At 46.2% G+C, this 9,134-nt stretch overlaps 1 pseudogene; it reads right to left on the bottom strand.

Annotated features, from left to right (window-relative positions):
- Positions 1–3,278: 3,278 nt before the first annotated feature.
- Positions 3,279–4,688, bottom strand: LOC101042370 (keratin, type II cytoskeletal 8 pseudogene; annotated as a pseudogene).
- Positions 4,689–9,134: the final 4,446 nt, after the last annotated feature.

The following is a 9,134-nucleotide window of genomic DNA, read 5'->3' as shown; positions in this document are numbered from 1 at the left end:
GGCTCGGCTGCTCCCACCCCCACAAAAAAAAACCCAGCAATTGGAAATGCTCCGGGTTGAGAGTTTCACAGCAAGCACAGCTGAACCCGGGATGGTCCAGCTCTGTAGGGGTGGGGTGTCTGCCATTACCGATGCACTCCACCGCTACAGAGGTAGTCCGCCATTGCTGAGGCAGTCCGCCATTGCCGGAGCAACCTGCCATTACAGAGAGTCCACCATTACAGAGGTGGGCTACCATTGCCAAGGCAGTTCTTTTTTTTTTTTTTTTTTTTTTTGAGACGGAGTTTCGCTCTTGTTACCCAGGCTGGAGTGCAATGGCGCGATCTCGGCTCACCGCAACCTCCGCCTCCTGGGCTCAGGCAATTCTCCTGCCTCAGCCTCCTGAGTAGCTGGGATTACAGGCACGTGCCACCATGCCCAGCTAATTTTTTTGTATTTTTAGTAGAGACGGGGTTTCACCATGTTGACCAGGATGGTCTCGATCTCTCGACCTTGTGATCCACCCGCCTCGGCCTCCCAAAGTGCTGGGATTACAGGCTTGAGCCAAGGCAGTTCTAACTACACCCATATAAATGGGACTGCAGGGAAGTTCACACAGCAGCTTGGCTGAGCCCACAGCAGCTTAGCAAAGCCTCTGCAGGCAGACAGTGACTAGGTTGCCTCCTTGCTGGGCAGGGCAGCCCTGAAAAAAAGGCAGCAGCACAACAGAAACTGATAAATAAAGCCGTAACTCCCTGGGACAGAGCACCTGGGAGAAAAAAGGAGTTTATGAGTTCTGCTGCAACAGACCTAAATGTACCTGCCCAGCAGCTCTGATGAACAATGTAGCTCACAGCTCAGCACTTGAGCTTCTATAAAGGACACCGCATGTTCTCACTCATAGGCGGGTGTTGAACAATAAGAACACATGGATACAGGGAGGGGAGCACTACACACTGGGGTCTGTTGGGGGGAAAATAGGGGTGGGACAGCGGGGGGTGGGGAGTTGGGGAGAGAGCAAGGGTAGAAATGCCAGATATAGGTGAAGGGGAGGAAGGCAGCAAATCACACTGCCACGTGTGTACCTATGTGACAGTCTTGCATGTTCTTCACATGTGCCCCAAAACCTAAAATGCAACATTAAAAAAAACTTTCAAAACAATTTTTTAACCTTTCAATCTGGGTAAAAATCCACATTCTCCTTGTAATCTTTTTACCAAAAGTATATGCAGACTATTTTTGCAATAGTATTACATGCATGTTACACTGTTAACTTTCAGCAAGCTTTACTTTTGTTAGTAAGTTTGGGACTTTAATTATGTGCTAGGTGTAGCATCTCGGACCTAGACAGAAATGCAGATAAGATCTGGCTTATTCCAGCATTTAACTCTGCGTTTCCCAGGTTTTACTACTTACAAAGCAGGCAAGTTGTACTGCTAAGAGTTATAGTGACATTTTATAAAGCATTCAGGAGGCCTAATCACTTTTAAATTGTACAACATTTCTTTTTTTAAAATATATATATATATATATATATATATTTGTATTGCATTTTAGGTTTTGAGGTACATGTGAAGAACATGCAAGATTGTTGCATAGGTACACACATGGCAGTGTGATTTGCTGCCTTCCTCCCCATCACCTGTATCTGGCATTTCCCTCCATGCTATCTCTCCCCCATCTCCTCACACCCTGCTGTCCCTCCTCTATTTCCCCACCAAAAGAACCCAGCATGTGATGCTCCCCTCCCTGTGTCCATGTGTTCTCATTGTTCAATACCCGCCTATGAGTGAGAGCATGCGGTGTTTGATTTTCTGTTCTTGTGTCAGTTTGCTAAGAATGATGGGAATCCTTCCCAAATCATTTTACAAGACCAACATCATCCTGATACTAAAACCCGACAGAGACTCAACAGGAAAAATGTACAACATTTCTTACATAAATTCCCTTTTATAACATTTTTCAAGACCTTCACAGACAATCTCTGACATGCCTCAACTTTTTGAGTTGTTGTGAACATTCCTTTCTTTAAACAACCAATTATCTCAGCTTTGGCAATTTCAGAAAAAAAAAAAAAAAAAACAAGGAAAAAAGGTAAAAAGAATAAACAACCAATTAATTTACTTGAGGACAAGAATTTACCATATAAAATTCATTTTATATAAATGTTCTTTTCTTTAATATGTAAGATGATAACAATGCTTTCCCAAAACAAACCTCCTTTACTAAATAGTTCAAGATCTGACTATCTTCATTAAACCAATATTAAGGTTTCACTTATTAAAAAGTTACACAAGGAATGATTATGTTGTTTGGGCTGAGTTACAGTTTTGTAACCTCTATGCCAAATTTTGACATCTTATAGCATTTGGCAGAAATAAATATGAAATTGCTTGATCAATAAATCCAAGCAAAAATGCATGCTGGCAATTCTTAAGACATTTTTAATTTTAGTCTACCAGTAAGTTTTAAAATCAGTCATGTAAACTGAAAGGTCCCACAGCTTTTACTCTTCCCTTAAAAATATTTTATTTAAGTGCTTATTTTTCTTAGGACAATTAATTAGAACTCTTTTTAAATAGACATTGCACACATAACACAAAGTAGATAGAGTAGTTACAAGATTCTTTTTTTTTTTTTTTTTTTTTTTGGCTAATTTCCCGATTGGATTATTGTTCTTTGGGTGAGGCCTTTAAGAACAGGGCTAGGAAAACAGTTTCCAGGGCCTAACAAACACGCATAACTGGAAAACAAAGACAGGTTTTGAGAGGTATTTATTCACCTTTAATTCCAGGAGTTCCATAAGGAAAACAAACATTTTTCCCAAACGGTGATTTGTGGCACCGTTTGTGTTTTCTCAAGGAGTCTCAGGCCACCAGAAGTCATTTTAGGGTTTTTTCATATGTATGAGTGGCAAGACAGATTATAGAAAAGTAATTCCATTAACTGAGGAAAAACCTTTTCCAGGAAAACAAGATATACGAAGAGAACAACATGAAGGACTTTTGAATACACTCATAGCTTAAATATGCATTTTAATTAATCTGAACACTCTTCTCCCCCCGCCTCCCCCGAGCTAGCTGAGATTTTATTTTGGATCAAAAAAAAAAAAAAAATCAATTGAATTGTTTTGCAGCTGGAGGCATGGGCAAGAGGGGTCCCCAGGCAGTAAACTCCCCACGGGTGGGCTGAGCGTCCGGTGGGTCTCCTGTTCCCTGTGCTCCCCTGCACAGCGGCCTCCCTCCCGGGCTCTGGGGCAGCCTCAGGAGGGGCAGCCTGGGAGGGGCTGTTGCAGCTGTTCACTTGGGCAGGACGTCAGAGGACTCAGACACCAGCCTCCCACCGCAGGTCTCAATCTTCTTCACAGCCACAGCCTTGGTGGAGCTGATGCAGCTGACGAAGCTGGAGCCCCCGCCAGAGCCAAAGCTGGAGCCCAGGCCGTAGCTGAGGCCAGGGCTTGTGAGGCCCCCATAGGCAGAGCGCAGACCACTTGCATAGCCGCTGGTGGTCTTCGTGTGGATGCTCATGTTCTGCATCCCGGACAACAGCCGGCTCTCCTCGCCCTCCAGGAGCTTGCGGTAGGTGGCGATCTCGATGTCCAGGGCCAGTCTGACGTTCATCAGCTCCTGGTAGTCACGCGGTTGCCGTGCCATGTCCTGCTTGGCCCGCTGCAGGGCGTCCTCCAGCTGCTGCTGCTTGGCACGAGCATCCCTGAGTGCCCGGTCCCCGCGCTGCTCCGCGTCTAAACCGGCGGCCTCCAGGGAAGCCCTCCTCGGTCTCAGCCTGGAGCCGGCTGATGTTCCGGTTCATCTCGGAGATCTCAGTCGTCGGACGCCGCAGGTCATCCCCGTGCTTCCCAGCCAGCGTCTGCAGCTCCTCATACATGATCTGGTATACGCTCTCCGCCTCAGCTCGGCTGCGATCGGCGATCTCCTGGCACTGCGCCGTGACCTCAGCGGTGATGCTGCCCACGTCCAGGGAGCGGCTGTTGTCCATGGACAGCGCCGCAGACGTGTCGGAGATCTGGGACTGCAGCTCCCACATCTCCTCTTCCTACAGCTGCCCGAGGAAGTGGATCTCGTCAGTCAGTCCTTCCAGGCGAGACTCCAGCTCTACCTTGTTCATGTCAGCTTCATCCACATCCTTCTTGATGAGGACAAATTCATTCTCCATCTCTGTACGCTTGTTGATCTCTTCCTCATACTTGTTCTTGAAATCTTCCACCAGCGTCTGCATGTTGCCAAGCTCCGCCTCTAGCTTCAGCTTCTCCTGGCCCGGAGTCTCCAGCTGCCGCCTCAGATTGTTGATGGAGCTCTCAAACTTGTTGTCCGTGTTGCTCCGGGCCGAGACTCCACTTGGTCTCCAGCATCTTGTTCTGCTGCTCCAGGAACCGCACCTTGTCGATGAAGGAAGCAAACTTGTTGTTGAGGGTCTTGCTCTGCTTCTTCTCCTGGGTACGCACGACCTGGATGTTGGGGTCCACGTCCAGCTTAATGGGGTTCAGCAGGCTCTGGTTGATGGTGATGGCGGTGATGCCTCCCATGCCTATGCGGCTGGCCCCAGCATAGCCTGCACCCAGGCCACCACGGAAGCCAGTGCTGCTCACTCCGGAGAAACTTGAGGAGCTCACTCGTGAAGGAGCGGCTGCTGAAGGCCCTGGGGCCAGAGGTGGACACCTTGTAGGACTTCTGGGTCACCCTGATGGACATGGTGGAGGCAGGAGTGGAGGCAGGCGGGGCGAACCAGGGAGAGATTCCAGAAGGAGCGGAGAAGCTGCTTCTTCTGAACACTCTTTTTGATTGGGTTGTGTGCAGGAACTTCCCGCCATAATGAGAGGAATTTTTAGAGAAAGATCCCAGATACTGTTTGATGTGTGACAAATCAGACATGGAGAAAGAGACATGAATGCGAGCAATGTCTTCAGCCCCAGCCACTTCCCAAAGAGAGGGAATAGCAGAGGTGGTTTTTGAATGCCTAACAGATGGAGAAGGAGGAGGAGCACAGTTTGGGGCTGAAGGCTTGGGGAAGGGAGGGGCCACCAGGGCAGAGGGCTCAGACAGACAAGGAGTGGATGCAAGGGGATGAGGATACAGAGAGGGGGTCCTCTGCAGGGTAAAAGGGAGTTTCCAAGGAAAGAGAGACCAGGACACGGTTTTTATCAAGAAGAAAGATTTCATGAGGGTTGCAAGCTTGACTCAGGGAGAGTTGGGATGTAAGTAGAAATAGAAGAAAGCCTGAATATAGAGAACCTTTTGCCATTTGCCATTCTTGATTATAAAGTTGCCAAGCTTCCTGAGAATTTGAAAGTTAAAGGTGCCATTTTCAGGCCATCGGCTGTCATTCCCTAATTTGTACTGGGGCCAGGCCATGTTGCAATAAGAAACTAAACATGTAAGCCAAGTATGGCACGGTTACGAAGGGGACAGCACAGTGGAGAGGGCATAGGAATGTGGGGTTGTTCGGCATCCCTGTGGGCTGGTGAGAAGAAGCTGCGGGTGTTTGTTTTTGTTCTAGGCATCCCCAGACAAAAGACAGAGACCTGCAATCCTTTTTCTAAAGAAGATGGTCAAGCTGAGAAAAAAAAAAAAAACTGGGCATCTCCAAGGTTTCCTCTAGCTCAGTCCCACTGGTCTTCTGAGGACCAGGATGGCAGAACTGACTTTCCAGTGTACCGTGAGAAAGCCGGAGAGGGCGGGGGCAGATCTTGCCACTCAGCTGGATTAGTGTCTGATTTTGGATGTTCCAGTCGGAATTGGCAAAGGGCCTCTTTGGAGCTGCACAAAGAAGAGAGAGAGAGAGAGAGAGAGAGAGAGAGAGGATGAGGAAGGAGGGAAGAAAGCTAAATACCCACTGTGGGTGGTCGGAGACGGATTCCCAAGACTAAGGGTTTTGACAACTCACTGGGGAGTAAGCCCTGGCCAGAGCCTCACAGTCCCCGTCAGATTACTTGTCTTCCTCAGGCAAATCGTTCAAAAAGTGAAGGGAGAGAAAAGACAGGGCAGATGGCCAGAAACCCTCAGGGTCCAGGAGTTAACTCAGGATGAAGTTCTATTGCCCACTGTTTCCTGGGTTGCAAGAGAGCCTCTGCCCCCAGCCCTCATCCCAGGTTTTGACACCAAATGTAAGCGTTAAAGAAAGGAAAGAAACACAGAATGCAGTTCAACAGTCAAAGGCAGATTTATTTTAGGGAAATCAACCTGAGAAGGGCTTCTGGTCAATTTCAGGAGCATTCTCTCTTACAGACTAAAAGCATATATTGGTATCAGGGTGAGGGAGCTTATCACAAGCTTGGAATGTTTCTGTGTTGAGGATAAGTTTATGGCAGAGTTGGAATGTCTTTGGGAGGAGGGGAGGTTATCCTGGGCTGACATCTTTCTGGCCAGAGGGGAGGTTACCTCAGGCTGGCATGTCTCTGATTAGGGAGGGATTTGGAATGTTTTTGGTCAGGGGCTTGGAATGTTTCTGGTCAGAGATGTTATTTGTTGTTTATGGTAATGCTAACCTTAGCCATTAGGCTGATGCCATTTGGAAGATTCATGTCCATAAGCCCAGCACTCTGGGAGGCTGAGGTAGGAAGATCACTTGAACCTAGCATTTTGAGATCACTCTGGGCAACACAGAGAGACCTGTTGCTACAAAATGAAAAATGTGTTAAAAGCCTAGCTGGGCATGATGGCACACATCTGTGGTTCCAGCCACTCCTGAGGCTAAAGTGGAAGAATCACTCGGCCTGGGAAGTTGAGGTTCATGCCACTGCACTCCAGTACTCTGGATGACGCAGAAAGTCCCAGTCTCAAAATATAAAAAAATTTTTTTAAAAAAATTAAAAAGCACGTAGAAAAAAAGAATGTCTAAATGAACAGCCTCAGCACTGGCTTTTCCCATGATGTCTCTTGCTGCTTGCCAAACTGTTCTCCATACAACAGCTTGAGAGAGGTAAAATCAAATCCCATGTCTCACCTATTTAAAAACTTTCTGCACCTTCCCATTCCATTTGCTACACACTCTAAACTGCTCTCCCAGGCACTCCACAATCTGCTCATCCTTCCAGCTCAGTGTCCTGATCACCCTCCCATTTACTTCCTACGTCCCAGCCAGATTGGCCTCCCTTCTATTCCATAAACAAGCAAAACTTTCTTGCCTCTGGATCTTCACATTTATCACTCCCTTTACATAAAATGGTGTTCCTCATCTTCTCACATTTGACTCTCTCTTGACGTGTAGATCTCAGCTGAAATGTCACTGCCCTGATGAGGTGAGCTGTCCCTGCTGGGTGGTTATCTCAGGGCTGGTATGTCTCTGGTCGGGGAGGGTTTTGGAATGTTTCTGGTCAGGGGCTTGGAATGTTTCTGGTCAGGAGCTTGGAATGTTTCTGGTCAGAGATGTTATATGTTGTTTATGGTAACGCTGACCTTAGCCATTAGGCTGATGACATTTAGATTTAGGCAGTTTCTGATCAGGGTGAATTTTAAACTAACAGTGCTTGGGCAAGAGGGCAATGCTCCTGCTCTGTATATGCTCTGAATACGCTCTGCTTCACAAATCACATCACCCTGTTTCTCCCTTCCTGTTACCACAACCTGAAACTAACTTATCAGTTGTCTACTTTATTATCTGTACCTGCATAGGGACCTTAGACTGTCTTGCTCCCTGCTACTTTCCCAAGAGCTGAGAATCATGCCCAATGTCATAGAGGGCCCATAAATATTTACCAAATAATTCAGGAAGCAGAGCTGGATCAAACTACATCAGCATTTCTGGAGAATTAATAGCAGTCAGAGGAGGAAAATAGTGAGTTAGGATGGAACCCAGCAGAATGGGACACTATCTAAGCCAACAGACCCGAAAAGCCTTCTATCATTCCTCGGCTGGACAGTTTCCTGAAGGAATCCATGCCATAGTGCAGTTCCACTTTTTAACCCACAGAGCCAAGGCCTGGGTCAAGGGAACATTAACATGGGAAACTCCAAAAGAGAAAGCATTCCCACAGCAGTCTACCTGGTGATCACTTTTTTTTCATGAATAAACTTCATTTTGTAGAAAAGTTGGCAAACCTAAAGGTTCACAGCAAAACTGAGGGGAAAATACAGGGAGTTCCCATGGTCTCTTGTCTTCACACATGAACATCCCCTCCCCACTCTATCATCATCCCACGCCATAGAGGTGCGTTTGTACTTATGTCAATAAGCCTATATTGACCCATCATTATCACCCAAAGTCCACAGATTACATTAAGATTTACTCTTAGAATTTCACATTCTATGGGTTTTGACCAATGTGTGATGACACGCATCTACCATTGTAATATAGGCTAAGTATTCCTTATCCAAAATGCTTAAGAACAGAAATGTTTGAATTTCATGTTTCTCTGATTTTAGAATATCTGCATTATAGACTTACCAGTTGAGCATCCCAACATGATGTTTAAAAGTTTTGGATTTTGGAGCATTTCCTATTTTTGGACTTGGAATACTCATCCTTTATCACACAGAATAGTTTCACTGCCCTAAAAATCCTCCGTGCTATCCCTATTCATCTCTCCCTCCCACCCTCCTTCCCTCCCTCTCTACTCCAACTGGCAACCACTGATTTTTTTTTTTTTTAAATTATACTCTATGTTCTCGGGTACATGCACAGATCATGCAGGATTGTTGCACAGGTACATACATGGCAAGGTGGTTTGCTGCCTCCATCTGCCGTGTGTCCATGTGTCCATGTGTTCTCACTGTTCAACACCCACCTATGAGTGAGAACCTGCAGTGTTTGGTTTTCTGTTCTTGCATCAGTTTGCTGAGAATGATGGTTTCCAGATTCATCCATGTCCCTACAAAGGACATGAACTCATCATATTTTATGGCTGCATAGTATTCCATGGTGTATATGTGCCACATTTTCCCTGTCCAGCCTATCATTAATGGGTATTTGGGTTGGTTCCAGGTCTTTGCTATTGTAAACAGTGCTGCAATGAGCATACATGTGCATGTGTCTTTATAATAGAACAATTTATAATCCTTTGGGTATATACTCAGTAATGGCTGGGCCAAATGGAATTTCTATTTCTAGGTCCTTGAGGAATCACCACACTGTCTTCCACAATGGCTGAACTAATTTACACTCCCACCAACAGTGTAAAAGTGTTTCTGTTTCTCCACATC

This window comes from Saimiri boliviensis, chromosome 11 (genome assembly GCF_048565385.1).
Source record: "Saimiri boliviensis isolate mSaiBol1 chromosome 11, mSaiBol1.pri, whole genome shotgun sequence".
Lineage (NCBI taxonomy): Eukaryota > Metazoa > Chordata > Mammalia > Primates > Cebidae > Saimiri > Saimiri boliviensis.
The sequence above is the reverse complement of the archived record's forward strand: the minus strand, read 5'-3'. Positions and strand labels throughout refer to the sequence as shown.